The sequence below is a fragment of the Phyllobates terribilis genome, unplaced genomic scaffold (genome assembly GCF_046119375.1).
Source record: "Phyllobates terribilis strain yellow unplaced genomic scaffold, ASM4611937v1 Scaffold_3__8_contigs__length_932513732, whole genome shotgun sequence".
Taxonomy (NCBI): Eukaryota; Metazoa; Chordata; class Amphibia; order Anura; family Dendrobatidae; genus Phyllobates; species Phyllobates terribilis.
Window position 1 is genome coordinate 391,441,717 of NW_027362763.1, and position 17,096 is coordinate 391,458,812.

Below are 17,096 nucleotides of genomic sequence, written 5' to 3' on the forward strand. Positions count from 1 at the left end.
TATCCATCTTGGCCCCCATGTGTCAAGCCTGCCAGCCCATATATCCATCTTGGCCCCATGTATACGGCCTTTCCCCCCCGTTTATCCATCCTGGCCCCATGTGTCTAGCCTGCCCCCCCCAAATATCCATCCTGTACCCCATGTGTCCATCCTGTCCCACATGTGTCCAGCCTGCCCCCTGGTATATCCATCCTGGCCCCCATGTATCCAGCCTTCCTCACCCTGTTTATCCATCCTGGCCCCATGTGTCCAGTCTGCTCCCCCATATATCCATCCTGGCCCCATGTGTCCAGCCTGCACCCCCATATATCCATCTGTCCCCCATGTGTCCATCCTGTCCCCCATGTGTCCAGCCTGCCCCCACCATATATCCATCAAGGCCCCCATGTGTCAAGCCTGCCCTCCTATATATCCATGCTGGCCCCCATGTATCCAGCCTCACCCCAATATATCCATCCTGTCCCCCATGTGTCCAGCCTGCCCCCAATATATCCATCCTGTCCCCCATGTGTCCAGCCTGCCCCCCCACCATATGCCCATTTAGGCCTCCATCCCATTCTGCATCGACACACAGAAAAAAAAAGATTCCTCTTATCTTCCTGCGCCCCGGCGCAGTGCGGTGTCCTCCTCTGCTTAGATCCAGAGCGCTCGAAGTAGAGGCCGGAGGCTGACTTGCGGGCATCCATCACAGCAGGCGCATGACAATGACGTCATACGCCGGCGACTACAGATGCACAGTTTCAGCTTCATCGGGACGTGCATCGCGGCAGTTCAGATAATGAAAGCTGCATGCACGCACCCCTGCATATACTCTGCCTGCTTTTTTAACCCCTTTATAGCCTGGGGCGTAATAGTACGCTCCAGGCTGTCACCCCCTGTTCAGCGCGGGCTCCGGTGCTGAGCCCACACTGAACCGAGCACATATCAGCTGATTTATACAGCTGACATGTGCCCGCAACAGCTGCGGGTGAAATCGCGATCCTCCTGCGGCTGTTGACCGCATCACGTGATTGCGGGTCACTGATGGGTGGCATGACAACCCTGGGTCTGCAGCAGACCCCAGTGGTTGTCATGTAATGATGGCTATGAGTGCCACCTAGTGGTCGGCGCTCATAGCACAGGAGCATTTCTGCTACATAGAGGTGATCTGCTCATCACCTCTATGTAGCAGAGGCGATCAGACAGTTGCTGCTTCTAGTCTCCTATGGATACTATAGAAGCAAGCAAGAAGTGTAAAAAAATGTTTTTAAAAATATTAAAAAAATAAAAAAAATATAAAAGTTTAAATCACCCCCCTTTCGCCCCATTCAAAATAAAATAATAAAAAAAAAACTATATGCATATATTTGGTATTGGCGCGTTCAGAATATAAAAAAATAATTAATCTGATCGGTAAACGGCGTAATAAGAAAAAAATTCTAAACGCCAGAATTACGTTTTTAGGTCGCCTCAACATTGAAATAAAATGCAATAACGGGCAATCAAAATATCGGATCTACCACAAAATGGTATCAATAAAAACTTCAGCTCGGCACGCAAAAAATAAGTCCTCACCCAGCCCCAGATCCCGAAAAATAGAGACGCTACGGGTCTTGGAAAATGGCACCATTTTCATTTTTTAGCAAACTTTTAATTTTTTTTCACAACTTAAATAAAAAAGAACCTATACATGTTTGGTATCTACGAACTCGTAATGACCTGGAGAATAAGATTGGCAGGTCAGTTTTAGCATTCAGTGAACGTGGTAAAAAAAACAAAACATGTGGTATTGCACTTTTTTTGCAATTTCCCTGCCCTTGGAATTTTTTCCCCGTTTTCCCGTACACGATATGGTAAAGCCAGTAATGTCGTTCAAAAGTACAACTCGTACCTCAAAAATTAACCAGGGAACCAAGAGATAGGGGAACCAACTAGTGGGTGAGGGTGGAGGATTCACATTTTAGTGACACTTTAAATTTCATATTTAATACACAGGCATCTTGGTTCTGGGTTCTTTGATCATGACCTTCCTCCCTGAGCGTGGATCCTGTGTGGACCTGCAGAGGATGGAGGCACGGCCCTCGTACCCTGGCCTTGGGTCGAGGGGCAGGTTGCAGATAATGTATGTCTCAGCCCGGTCAAGGACCGTGACCAAGAAGGCCCGGAGCTTAGGAGTGTAGCTCCACCGCAAATGGATCCCGGGGGGGATGCAGACGGAGCAGTATACGCCACCTGTCCTCGCCTACCTGATCTATTCAGAGGGATTCCGGCTGCAAGAGGGGTACCGGCCACCGACACCTGACCTTGCTACTCTACGTCCTGGTCAGGGAAGCCCGGTAGGCCCAGAGGATCCCACCGGGTAACGGAAGGAGTGGAGCTGCCCCCGTACCCTTTTTCTGAGTGAAGTTCAGAGGGAGACCCGGCCTATCTACACACACAGACAGGAAAGGACCCGGTCTGAAGTCTAGGAACACTCCAGTGCGGGGTCCTGATCGAACACTTGACTTACTCGCAGGTAGAGATGAGCGTTGTTCGACTCGAACTGTTCGCCAATCTCAAATTCGAGCTGTTTTGGGCGGTGTTCGAGCCGTTCGGCGAACACGAACAATTTGAAAAAAATTCGGCTGTTCGAGGTTATGTTCGATAACTGTTCGTGCATCAAAATCATAACTGGATTTTTTCTCAGTAATGATAAAAATTAATGTTAATACGCAGTTTGAGTGTACAGCGGGGCGGGGGGAGGGGCAGGGGATGGATCTCTGCAGGAATAATGAATATCTCCATTTTTTTTTTCTCTTTCCCGCATTTACAGTGGGGAGATTCAATCTGTCAGCCTATCAGCAGCGCACACACGGAGCGAAGTGCTTTTTTTCACACAAGCAAGGGCATGTGTCATTGGCTGTGTATGTCACATGTCCTTGCAATATAAGACCCAGCCATTTTCCCCATCGCCACCATTTTCTCACTGCTGCAGCTGCGTGTTAGATGGCACCGCTGTTGCTGTGTGCGCTATACTTTGTTAATTTCAAGTCAATTTTTTGCACAAATCTACAGATAGCTTGGGAGTAGGGAATAGTTGTGATTGCAGTCCTTTTAAGGACTAGGTTACAGCATTTCCTACGACTTTTATCAGGCAGGTCTGTGCTCTTAAACAGATAGGTTGTGGGAGTAAAGACTAATTGTAATTGCAGTCCTTTTCAGGACTAATTACATCAGTTCCTATAAGTTTTTGCCCGGCAGGTCTGTGCCAGTGCTGTGCAAGTTTTTTTCACAGCATTTGGCTAAATCTAGCAAAGCTAATCCTTTTTGGCCTATTGCAGAGTGTGTTAGTCAGTGGAGTAGCCTATCTGTGTTGCAAGCTACAGCACCTGTGTATAGAATACCAATTTTTTTACTGCACCTAGTGAAGTAAAACCTTTTGGGCATAGCATCATTCTATTAGTCCATCTATACTGACCTCCATCACATTGCAAATTGAATATAATTTTTTTCTGCATCTAGCTCTGAAAAAATATTTGGTCTTCTAGCAGTGTGTGGGACTTGTTCTATGAGTCCATCTATACTGACCTCCATCAGGTTGCAAATTGAATATAATTTTTTTCTGCATCTAGCTCTGAAAAAATATTTGGGCTTCTAGCAGTGTGTGGGACTTGTTCTATTAGTCCATCTATACTGACCTCCATCAGGTTGCAAATTGAATATAATTTTTTTCTGCATCTAGCTCTGAAAAAATATTTGGCCTTCTAGCAGGGTGTGGGACTTGTTCTATTAGTCCATCTATACTGACCTCCATCAGGTTGCAAATTGAATATAATTTTTTTCTGCATCTAGCTCTGAAAAAATATTTGGGCTTCTAGCAGTGTGTGGGACTTGTTCTATTAGTCCATCTATACTGACCTCCATCAGGTTGCAAATTGAATATAATTTTTTTCTGCATCTAGCTCTGAAAAAATATTTGGCCTTCTAGCAGGGTGTGGGACTTGTTCTATTAGTCCATCTATACTGACCTCCATCAGGTTGCAAATTGAATATAATTTTTTTCTGCATCTATCTTTGAAAAAAATATTTGGCCTTCTAGCAGTGTGTGGGACTTGTTCTATTAGTCCATCTATACTGACCTCCATCAGGTTGCAAATTGAATATAATTTTTTTCTGCATCTAGCTCTGAAAAAATATTTGGCCTTCTAGCAGTGTATGGGACTTGTTCTATTAGTCCATCTATACTGACCTCCATCAGGTTGCAAATTGAATATAATTTTTTTCTGCATCTAGCTCTGAAAAAATATTTGGCCTTCTAGCAGTGTGTGGGACTTGTTCTATTAGTACATCTATACTGACCTCCATCAGGTTGCAAATTGAATATATTTTTTTTCTGCATCTACCTCTGACAAAATAATTGGGCTTCTAGCTGTGTGTAGGACTTGTTCTATTAGTCCATCTATACTGACCTCCATCAGGTTGCAAATTGAATATAATTTTTTTCTGCATCTAACCCAGCCAATTGTTTTGGCCTAATACCACAGTTTGGCCACTCAGCTCTGCTCGGTTCCCATCCATTGTTTTTTTGTGCAAACAACTCCAGAGTTGTGAATTAGTTAACCACCAAAATGAGTGGAAAAAGGCCTGCTGCTGGTGGAAAGGGGAATAGGCGTGTTGGGAAGGGGAAAAAAGGTTGTGTCCGTGGGGTAGGTGTTAAAGCAACAGTAACATCTGCAGAAGAAAGACCATCTTCCAGCCAAACTAAAATGTCTACTTCTTTTAGCGGACAATGTGATAAGATCCCTTTCTTACGGCCACGCCAATTGCTACAAATTCCAGATGAGGCACAAAAACAGCAGGTGCTTCAACGGATATCAAGTGCTCCTTTAAGTGGGCTCTCCTCCACATCAACTTCAACATCACAAATACTCCAGTCCTCAAAGGTGTCACCCCAATCGCACTTGCTTCCTCACAGCTCCCAAATCTCCAGCTGCCCGTCTGAGTATGAGGTAGAACAGATGGTTGAGTCTGCAGAGCTGTTTACTCATACTATAGCCTGGGAATCAGAGGTCGGCTCCAGCGCTTCTGTGAATCCAGACGAGGAAATGATCTGCACTGATGCCCAGAATCTTTATGAGTCGGATCCAGGACCAGACGCAGAAGGTTCTGACCATAATGTAGACCCTCATTCCCAAACTGTAACTCCTGTTGGTGGAGACAATGAGGAAGACGATGATGAGACTCAAATACCTGATTGGAGCGACAACTTTAGTTTTTTGTCAGGGCAGGAACAGGTTGGCTCTGAGGACGACGGGTGTGATAACGCACAGGGTGATGATGATGAGGTTGGAGATCCCACTTACTGTCAACCCACAGTCAGCCAAGAGATGAGGTCAGCAGAGGAGGTGGAGGAAGATGCTAGTGACGACGAGGTCAGGTTGCGCCTTCCTGGACAGAGATGTAGTACTGGAAGCACGTCAACAACTGCATCCTCAAACACAACTACGCCTCTGACCACAAGTCGTAGTGGCTCTTCAGGTCGCATGGGTGCTAAGCCTTGCATAGCCTGGGCATTTTTTCTGATCGGTAAAGATGACCCAACTCGTGTTATCTGTAACATTTGTCAGCAAAAGCTAAGTAGAGGCCAAAAAATACATAGTTTGAGTACTTCATGCATGAACCGGCACATGGACATGAAGCATAAGTTGCAGTGGGAAGCTCACTGTGCTACAATGCGGCCTAGCCGGCCGGGCCAACCGCCGTCTGCCACATCTTGTGCATCCGCAGCCTCTTCATCCTCTGTGACTGGGGGGACAGCAGTCACACCTGTTTTGGGACACAGACCTGCCACCTCTTTACCCGCAACAGCCAGCGTGATTGGCAGGTCATCATTTTCTTTGGAGGTGGTAACACCAGCTGGTGTTCAGCGCTGTCCGACATCGATAGCACCACCTTTGGATCAAGGCAACCTAACATGTCCGCCTGCATCTTCTTCACAGACCGGCAGTTTGCCGGGGACACCCTTCTCAACCCCGTCTAAGCACAACAGCCAGCCCTCAGTCCCTCAGATGTGGACAAGTAAAAGACCATTTCCTCCTAGCCATGAGAAAGCTAAGAGGTTGAATTTCACCATCTGCAAGCTCTTGGCTACAGAAATGCTGAGTAAACAGCTCTGCAGACTCAAACATCTGTTCTACCTCATACTCAGACGGGCAGCTGGAGATTTGGGAGCTGTGAGGAAGCAAGTGCGATTGGGGTGACACCTCTGAGGACTGGAGTATTTGTGATGTTAAAGTTGATGTGGAAGAGAGCCCACTTAAAGGATCACTTGATATCCGTTGAAGCACCTGCTGTTTTTGTGCCTCATCTGGAATTTGTAGCGATTAGCGTGGCCGTAAGAAAGGGATCTTATCACATTGTCCGCTAAAAGAAGTAGACATTTTAGTTTGGCTGGAAGATGGTCTTTCTTCTGCAGATGTTACTGTTGCTTTAACACCTACTCCACAGACACAACCTTTTTTCCCCTTCTCAACACGCCTATTCCCCTTTCCACCAGCAGAAGGCCTTTTTCCACTCATTTTGGTGGTTAACTAATTCACAACTCTGGAGTTGTTTGCACAAAAAAACAATGGATGGGAACCGAGCAGAGCTGAGTGGCCAAACTGTGGTATTAGGCCAAAACTATTGTCTGGGTTAGATGCAGAAAAAAATTATATTCAGTTTGCAACCTGATGGAGGTTAGTATAGATGGACTAATAGAACAAGTCCCACATACAGCTAGAAGCCCAAATATTTTTTCAGAGCTAGATGCAGAAAAAAATTATATTCAATTTGAAACCTGATGGAGGTCAGTATAGATGGACTAATAGAACAAGTCCCACACACTGCTAGAAGGCCAAATATTTTTTCAGAGCTAGATGCAGAAAAAAATTATATTCAGTTTGCAACCTGATGGAGGTCAGTATAGATGGACTAATAGAGAAAGTCCCACACACTGCTAGAAGGTCAAATTTTTTTTCAGAGCTAGATGCAGACAAAAAATTATTTTTAATTTGCCACCTGATGGAGGTCAGTATAGATGGACTAATAGAGAAAGTCCCACACACTGCTACAAGGCCAAATATTTTTTCAGAGCTAGATGCAGATATAAATTATTTTTAATTTGCAACCTGATGGAGGTCAGTATAGATGGACTAATAGAGAAAGTCCCACACACTGCTAGAAGGCCAAATATTTTTTCAAAGCTAGATGCAGACAAAAAATTATTTTGAATTTGCAACCTGATGGAGGTCAGTATAGATGGACTAATAGAGAAAGTCGCACACACTGCTAGAAGGCCAAATATTTTTTCAGAGCTAGATGCAGATAAAAATTATTTTTAATTTACAACCTGATGGAGGTCAGTATAGATGGACTAATAGAGAAAGTCCCACACACTGCTAGAAGGCAAATATTTTTTCAGCGCTAGATGCAGAAAAAAATTATATTCAGTTTGCAACCTGATGGAGGTCAGTATTAGTGTTGAGCCACCCCCGTAGTGTTCGAGTTCGGTTCGGTTCGTCGAACACCCGTGTGTTCGCCGAACTGTTCGTCGAACTGTTCGTCGAACACCTTCGAACACCGTTAAAACCAATGGCAGGCAAACAAAAACACATAGAAACACATAGAAAACACCTTCAAAGGTGTCCAAAAGCTGACAAACTGCTCAGAAGACAAAACTAACACATGGAAAAGTGACAAGTACATATAGTCATGCGAAAATAAAAGAGGTGGAGGAGTAAAAGGAGGGGGAGACACAGATATAGGCATGTCATGCCCTTGTAAAATCCAAAAAGTGAGAAGCCGACACGGCCAGTCCGCTCCTGCCCGTGCCACCTCCGTGTCGCCGGGTTTGTGCCAGAGCCGCGGTGAACCTTGATGGCCAGCCCCCCTCTCCCAATACTGGTGCCTGTCCGCTGGTGGGTCGAGCGAGCCCCCCTGTGGTGGAGGCAGCTCTAAGCTTTTTAATTTAAATTGTCTCTCTAATTTGAATGAATACACTTTAAATCCATTTACAAGGATCTATTGGAGGGCAAGTCTCATGCCAGCAGCCGCGTAATTCCAGCTCCAGTAGCGTCCACTAAAGCTGCTGCAGTTAAAAAGCTTTTATAAGGATCGAGCTCGGCTGTCCACCGCAAGGCATCCTACTGCCAGTCCCAGCCCCTATGCCTTGGGGTGCCTCCTGATGCTCTTCACTGAGTATCCCATGGTCCCGAAGCATTTCCTTTGAAAAAATTAAGTGTCTAAACTACAGGTGGTGTAGCTTGCTTAACAGCCGGGATAATCCGCTGACTAGCAGACACTGCTACTAGGCACAAAATATTTCCTGGGCTAGATGCAGTTAAAAATTTGTAATTAGATACTCTCGTTGGATGCTGAGAAAGCATTCCATAGAGTCTCCTGGCACGCCATATATGATTCTCTTAAAAAGCTTGGGGTAGGGGTCTAGTGGACCCTTTTATAGCCAAAATCACGGCCCTGTATCACAATACGTCACCTAGGCTGAAGATAAATGGAACTGTAGCACCCTGAGGGCTCGGTTGCTACAGAGGTATTGCACCTCACCCAGAGGTGTGATATCTCACTCTCAGGTAAGGATGGAGTGTGGATCAGGACCCGACACCTGCATGCATTACACCACATTGCCGTGGGGCAGGGCGACCAATATGCCTCTGAGATGGGCACGACAGTCCCTGTCCCTGGCTGGAGTGGGGGGAGGGAACACTGAGGAAGGGGAACCCTGTAGTGCAGGAGCAGGGAGGAAGCAGTTCCTGGGTGCATTGAGAAGGGAGTATAAAAGGTGGGCACCATCTTAGTTCAGTGCAGAGAAGTCTGAGCAGAAGTGGCAGGGAGCAGGGGCTCTGCATGAGCTCTGCTCCGGAGGCGGGCCTAGTAACAGAGGCCCAGGCCTGGAAGAGGGAGAAGGAAGGAAGAGGAGCGGAGAAGGCTCCAGGAACGAGGAATGAAGGGATCCCAGGGGTGCGGACGGGCGAGTCGCCAACGCACGCCCGAATCCACCTGCGTGGAGGGGTCAGGCCAAAGGGGGAGACCGGTCCCCGAAACTAGTGGAGGCAGGAAACGACCCTCAGCTAGAAACCGGAGGCTGTGACATTTTATGTGGCCCAGCCCCTCGCTACACCCGCTAGGAAGACACCACATAGGGTCAGGGAAACTGGCGCCAAGTTTACCAAGAGGAGGCCCGAGGCAGCCGGACAGAAGGGTTGGTAAGAAAGGCCAGACAAAGGACACACAAAGGGGGTCCTGTGAAGCGCTCCAAAGTTATCTGGGAGTTGTCTGAGCCCCTCACCTGGTGAGCACAGTACGATGTGGGCAGCCGTTACCTGCAGACGTGGTCTGGATAATAAGAACTGTGAGTAAAGGCCCTGGACTGCATCACTGACTCCGTGTCGTTACTGCTGCTGCCAGGCACCATCACCCCCATCCTCCGCATACACTGCCCTGAGGCTATACTCCTCCCGTGGGGAGTTATGCTACGCTCTGCTGCACCCACAACACCAGCCTCAGCGGTCTGCCCTGCAGCGGCGGTTCACTCTGACCGCAATCCACGGGTGGCCTAGTCGGACATTTAAACATCAAAACCACATAAATAGTTCCGCCACTGGTTTGACCACCCTGAGCCACGGAACCGGGTCGCCGCCACGAAGAGTACAACCACCAGCATCCACCAAAACGGGTCCGGCTCCGGGTGTCCCAAGGCCCAGGGGGTGCATCAGAACATTTTCATCACCTTTCACAATCACCAATGGGACAAGGCAAGGCAGGGATGTCCTCTGTCCCCTCTCTTATACATCCTAGTGATGGAGCACCTGCTCTCATCAATTCGCCATAACCCCAATATTAGGTGGATTGAGGTGGGAGGCACCGAGTACAAGTGCTCTCTATTTGCTGATGATGTCCTAGTATATATCACTCAATCACATATATCCATCCATGCTGTTATGGCTGAAATAGATCACTTTGTTACATGGTCAAATTTTAAAATCAATGCAGCGAAGTCTGAGGCCCTCGATGTCTCCCTCCTCAAATCCATATAGGATTCCATCCAGTCCAACTTTCCCTTTGCCTGGCCCTCACAGGGTATCAAATACTTAGGAATTCCTATTCATAGAGACCTCTCCCATCTATGTTATCTTAATTTTGGGCCCTTTATTGAACAACTCCATACAGACCACGGTTGGCAAGTTAGAACTGTAAGATTCACTACGTGAACCACTGGTGTTTTGTGGAAAAGCACATGTACACTGCGTTCCAAATTATTATGCAAAAAGTGTTTAGGAGTGATAAGGGAAGAATTTGTTTGTTTGTCAGTTAAACTCATTGATGGTGATGTGTGTCAGGGCTCTTTATATCACTGTAAGCAATTGCAGACACCTGTGCTAATTAGTTTGGCAGGTGTGTCCAATGAAAGGCAAGACTACTTAAGAAGGCTGTCTCACATTATTAAGCAGCCTACATTTTCTGCCAAAATGGGAAAGAAAAAGGATGTGTCGGCTGCTGAGAAGCAACAAATTGTGGAGTGTTTAGGTCAAGGCATGACTACAAGCAACATTGTGCGATGATCAGGATGAAGTGTCTTGGCAATCAAGAAGTATGTAGCTGATTCACAGTACACACGTGTGCGTGCTGATAAGGGCAAATTGAGGACTCTTTCCTACAGGCAATTACGTCAGGTTGAAAGAGCAGCGGCAAAAAAGCCTTGTCATAGCAGCAGACAAGTTTTTGAAGCTGCTTGTGCCTCCAACGTCCCCCGAACAACAAGATGGAGGGTCCTTCAGAGGTTTGCAGCTGTGCATACGCCATCCTGTCGACCTCCTCTATCCACTTCACACAAGCAGAAACGGCTCCAGTGGGCCAAACATTACATGAAGACTGATTTCAAAACTGTTTTGTTCACGGATGAGTGCCGTGCAGCGCTCGATGGTCCAGATGGATGGAGTGGAGGATGGCTGGTTGATGGACACCCCACGCAAACACGGCTACAGCGCCAACAAGGAGGAGGTGGAGTAATGTTTTGGGCTGGAATCATGGGGAGAGAGATTGTCGGCCCCTTTAGGATCCCTGAAGGCGCTAAAGATGAACTCCATAATGTATGTGGATTTTCTCAAACAGCACTTCCTGCCATGGTTCAAGAAGAAGAACCGTGTATTTCACAGCAAGATCATTTTTCTGCATGATAATGCACCATCTCATGCTGCACATAAAACATCTGCATCTCTGGCTGATATGGGCATAAAAGGGGACAAACTTATGGTGTGACCCCCATGCTCCCCTGACCTCTACCCCATTCAGAACCTTTGGAGCATCATTAAAAGGAGTGTCTATGATGGCGGGAGGCAGTTCACATCTAAGCAACAGCTCTGGGAGGGTATTCTGTCCTCATGCAAAACAATTGAAGCAGAAACCATCCAAAACCTGACAAATTCAATGGACGAGAGAGTTCAGAAGCTCCTTTCGAACAAGGGGTCCTATGTGAAAATGTAACATCACCTAGAATAAAGTTTTGAGTTGAAAACTGTTTGATTTCAGTTTCTAACAACCTGCTAATGCTTATAATTTCAAAAATGACCATTTTTTTGGTCTTTATTAAAATGAAAAGGTTGATCGAAAAGTTTGGGGGATCTAAGAGTGTGGCAACCCAGTAGTCATAATTACTTCGAATTCTGACAATATGAGGGTCATGCTGCAGGTAGTGCAGCAAGAAGGCACTTATGTGTCTTGCGCATCTCGGAGCCCCAAAATTATTTTCCGGGCTAGATGAAGCTAAAAATTATTATTAATTTTAAATCTGGTGAAGCTTTAGTATAGATGGCCTAATAGGATCAGTGCTGCACACTGCTACAAAGCCCAAATTATTTTCCAGCCAAGATACAGATAAACATGATTAGTAATTTGAAAGCTTAAAACGGTTGGTAGGGTGATTTTAACCAATCATCAAGCTTTTACTCTCCCCAGGATGACACAGGGGTAGAAAAGTCGTTTCGGATCCATGATTTGTTCATCTTTATGAACGTGAGTCTGTCTACATTATCAGTGGAGAGCCGCGTGCGCTTATCTGTCAGCACACCACCAGCAGCGCTGAACACACGTTCAGACAGAACGCTGGCTGCGGGGCATGACAAGATCTCCAAGGCGTAAGTGGCTAGCTCCGGCCATTTATCCAGATTGGAAGCCCAAAAAGAGCAAGGGTCCAGTGACACAGTCGTGGCTTCAATGTTTACTTGGAGATACTCCTGTACCATCGTCTCTAGGCGTTGACTATGTGTCAGACTTCTTGTTTCCTGTGGCCTTGCAAAGGATGGGCTAAAAAAGTGGTGAAATGATTCCGCAAAATTGATGTTACCAGCAGATACTTTGGTTCTGTTACGGTTTGAGTGCTGAACACTTGACGGTCCCACGGTTGGCAAGTTGGAACTGTGAGATTCACTACGTGCACCACTGGTATTTTGTGGAAAAGCACATGTAAGATTCTGCAACAGTCTCTGCTGATACTCCTGCATGCGTGCATCCCTTTCTATGGCAGAATAATTTCTGCAAATTTACTTTTGTACCGGGGATCTAACAGTGTGTCAACCGAGTAGTCAGGATTATTTCTAATTCTCAAAATTCGAGGGTCATGTTGCAGGTAGTGCAGCAAGAAGGCACTCATGTGTGTTGCGCATCCAGGAGCACCAAGTCCCTGTTGTGTTGGTGGCGAGGTAACAATCATGCTTCCTTCCTCTGTCCTCTCCCCCCAACCTCGCACAACAGAAATGTGATCAAGGTCTCCCTCATCTGATGAGCCTTCCATCAGTTCGTCCTCCACTTCTTCCTGGGCTCCTGCACCTTCCTCACTAGTTTGGCTGCTACCATGCGCCCTGGTAAAACCATCTCCCCCACCCTCACATGCCTGCCACCTTGGTGCTGCCGACCGTCTGGACCTTGCAGATGTTAGCCCTTCCGCATACAACCCCTCCTCCTCTTCCTCCTCCACCTCCTCTTGTGCCACCACCTGACTCCGAATTCTGTTTAACATGTGCTCCAGCATGTAAATCACCGGAATAGTCATGCTGATAATGGCATCGTCAGCACTAAACATCTTCGTCGCCATTTCAAAACTGTGCAGAAGGGTGCATAGGTCCCTGATCTGAGACCACTCCTCCAGCGTGATTTGCCCCACCTCTGAATCTCGTTGGCCCAGGCTATACGTCAGAACGTATTGCACCAGGGCTTGTCGGTGCTGCCACAGTCGCTGCAACATGTGCAGAGTTGAATTCCACCGGGTAGGCACATCGCATTTTAGCCGGTGAAGTGGCAGGCCCAACGACTTCTGTAGAGATGTAAGTCGCTGAGCTGCGGGATGCGAACGGCGGAAGTGAGCACACAGCGACCGTGCCCTCTGCAGAAGGCCATCTAGTCTGGGATAGTGGGCTAAAAATTGCTGGACAACCAGGTTCAACACGTGAGCCATACAAGGCACGTGTGTGACATTGCCCCGGCGAAGGGCCGCACCCAGGTTTGCAGCATTGTCGCACACGGCCTTCCCTGGTTTCAGGTCCAGTGGAGACAACCATTCATGAAATTGGTTCTCCAGAGCTGACCACAACTCCTCAGCTGTGTGACTCACATTTCCCAGACATTTCAATGTAAAAACCACCTGATGACGTTGAGCCCTACTGCCAGCATAGTAAGGAGGTGTGCAGGATCCCTTCTGCGCAGTTAGAAAGCTTGTGGCATGACCAGACAGGCTTTGGGTGCAGGTGGAAGACCGAGAGGAGGTTGAGGAGGCAGAAGCAGTGGAGGAACTTTGACATAAAGAGGATTGACGCACAACTCGTGGGGACGGCAAGACTTGGACAGCAGCCCCTTGTCCTGCTGTCACCATAGTTACCCAGTGCCCAGTCAGCGACATGTAACGCCCCTGTCCATGCCTACTCGTCCAAGTGTCTGTGGTGAAATGCACCCTGTCACACACAGAGTTTCTCAAAGAAGCGGTGATGTTGTGTGCGACATGCTGGTGGAGCGCAGGCACACCTTTCTTTGAGAAGTAGTGCCGACTGGGCATCTGGTACTGGGGCACTGAGACGGACATAAGGTCTCGAAAATCCTCTGTGTCCACCAGGCGGAAAGGCAGCATTTCTGTAGCCAAGTGCTTGCAGATGGTGAAATTCAACCTCTTAGCTTTCTCATGGCTAGGAGGAAATGGTCTTTTACTTGTCCACATCTGAGGGACTGAGGGCTGGCTGTTGTGCTTATACGGGGTTGAGAAGGTTGTCCCCGGCAAACTGCCGGTCTGTGAAGAAGATGCAGGCGGACATGTTAGGTTGCCTTGATCCAAAGGTGGTGCTATCGATGTCGGACAGCGCTCAACACCAGCTGGTGTTACCACCTCCAAAGAAAATGATGACCTGCCAATCACGCTGGCTGTTGCGGGTAAAGAGGTGGCAGGTCTGCGTCCCAAAACAGGTGTGACTGCTGTCCCCCCAGTCACAGAGGATGAAGAGGCTGCGGATGCACAAGATGTGGCAGACGGCGGTTGGCCCGGCCGGCTAGGCTGCATTGTAGCACAGTGAGCTTCCCACTGCAACTTATGCTTCATGTCCATGTGCCGGTTCATGCATGAAGTACTCAAACTATGTATTTTTTGGCCTCTACTTAGCTTTTGCTGACAAATGTTACAGATAACACGAGTTGGGTCATCTTTACCGATCAGAAAAAATGCCCAGGCTATGCAAGGCTTAGCACCCATGCGACCTGAAGAGCCACCACGACTTGTGGTCAGAGGCATAGTTGTGTTTGAGGATGCAGTTGTTGACGTGCTTCCAGTACTACGTCTCTGTCCAGGAAGGCGCAACCTGACCTCTTCGTCACTAGCATCCTCCTCCACCTCCTCTGCTGACCTCATCTCTTGGCTGACTGTGGGTTGACAGTAAGTGGGATCTCCAACCTCATCATCATCACCCTGTGTGTTATCACACCCGTCGTCCTCAGAGCCAACCTGTTCCTGCCCTGACAAAAAACTAAAGTTGTCGCTCCAATCAGGTATTTGAGTCTCATCATCGTCTTCCTCATTGTCTCCACCAACAGGAGTTACAGTTTGGGAATGAGGGTCTACATTATGGTCAGAACCTTCTGCGTCTGGTCCTGGATCCGACTCATAAAGATTCTGGGCATCAGTGCAGATCATTTCCTCGTCTGGATTCACAGAAGCGCTGGAGCCGACCTCTGATTCCAAGGCTATAGTATGAGTAAACAGCTCTGCAGACTCAACCATCTGTTCTACCTCATGCTCAGACGGGCAGCTGGAGATTTGGGAGCTGTGAGGAAGCAAGTGCGATTGGGGTGACACCTCTGAGGACTGGAGTATTTTGTGATGTTGAAGTTGATGTGGAAGAGAGCCCACTTAAAGGAGCACTTGATATCCGTTGAAGCACCTGCTGTTTTTGTGCCTCATCTGGAATTTGTAGCGATTAGCGTGGCCGTAAGAAAGGGATCTTATCACATTGTCCGCTAAAAGAAGTAGACATTTTAGTTTGGCTGGAAGATGGTCTTTCTTCTGCAGATGTTACTGTTGCTTTAACACCTACTCCACAGACACAACCTTTTTTCCCCTTCTCAACACGCCTATTCCCCTTTCCACCAGCAGAAGGCCTTTTTCCACTCATTTTGGTGGTTAACTAATTCACAACTCTGGAGTTGTTTGCACAAAAAAACAATGGATGGGAACCGAGCAGAGCTGAGTGGCCAAACTGTGGTATTAGGCCAAAACTATTGTCTGGGTTAGATGCAGAAAAAAATTATATTCAGTTTGCAACCTGATGGAGGTTAGTATAGATGGACTAATAGAACAAGTCCCACATACAGCTAGAAGCCCAAATATTTTTTCAGAGCTAGATGCAGAAAAAAATTATATTCAATTTGCAACCTGATGGAGGTCAGTATAGATGGACTAATAGAACAAGTCCCACACACTGCTAGAAGGCCAAATATTTTTTCAGAGCTAGATGCAGAAAAAAAATATATTCAGTTTGCAACCTGATGGAGGTCAGTATAGATGGACTAATAGAGAAAGTCCCACACACTGCTAGAAGGCCAAATATTTTTTCAGAGCTAGATGCAGACAAAAAATTATTTTTAATTTGCAACCTGATGGAGGTCAGTATAGATGGACTAATAGAGAAAGTCCCACACACTGCTACAAGGCCAAATATTTTTTCAGAGCTAGATGCAGATATAAATTATTTTTAATTTGCAACCTGATGGAGGTCAGTATAGATGGACTAATAGAGAAAGTCCCACACACTGCTAGAAGGCCAAATGTTTTTTCAGAGCTAGATGCAGAAAAAAATTATATTCAGTTTGCAACCTGATGGAGGTCAGTATAGATGGACTAATAGAACAAGTCCCACACACAGCTAGAAGGCCAAATATTTTTTCAGAGGTAGATGCAGATAAAAATTATTTTTAATTTGTAGCCTGATGGAGGTCAGTATAGATGGACTAATAGAGAAAGTCCCACACACTGCTAGAAGGCCAAATATTTTTTCAGAGCTAGATGCAGACAAAAAATTATTTTGAATTTGCAACCTGATGGAGGTCAGTATAGATGGACTAATAGAGAAAGTCCCACACACTGCTAGAAGGCCAAATATTTTTTCAGAGCTAGATGCAGATAAAAATTATTTTTAATTTGCAACCTGATGGAGGTCAGTATAGATGGACTAATAGAGAAAGTCCGACACACTGCTAGAAGGCAAATATTTTTTCAGCGCTAGATGCAGAAAAAAATTATATTCAGTTTGCAACCTGATGGAGGTCAGTATTAGTGTTGAGCCACCCCCGTAGTGTTCGAGTTCGGTTCGGTTCGTCGAACACCCGTGTGTTCGCCGAACTGTTCGTCGAACTGTTCGTCGAACACCTTCGAACACCGTTAAAACCAATGGCAGGCAAACAAAAACACATAGAAACACATCGAAAACACCTTCAAAGGTGTCCAAAAGCTGACAAACTGCTCAGAAGACATAACTAACACATGGAAAAGTGACAACTACATATAGTCATGCGAAAATAAAAGAGGTGGAGGAGTAAAAGGAGGGGGAGAC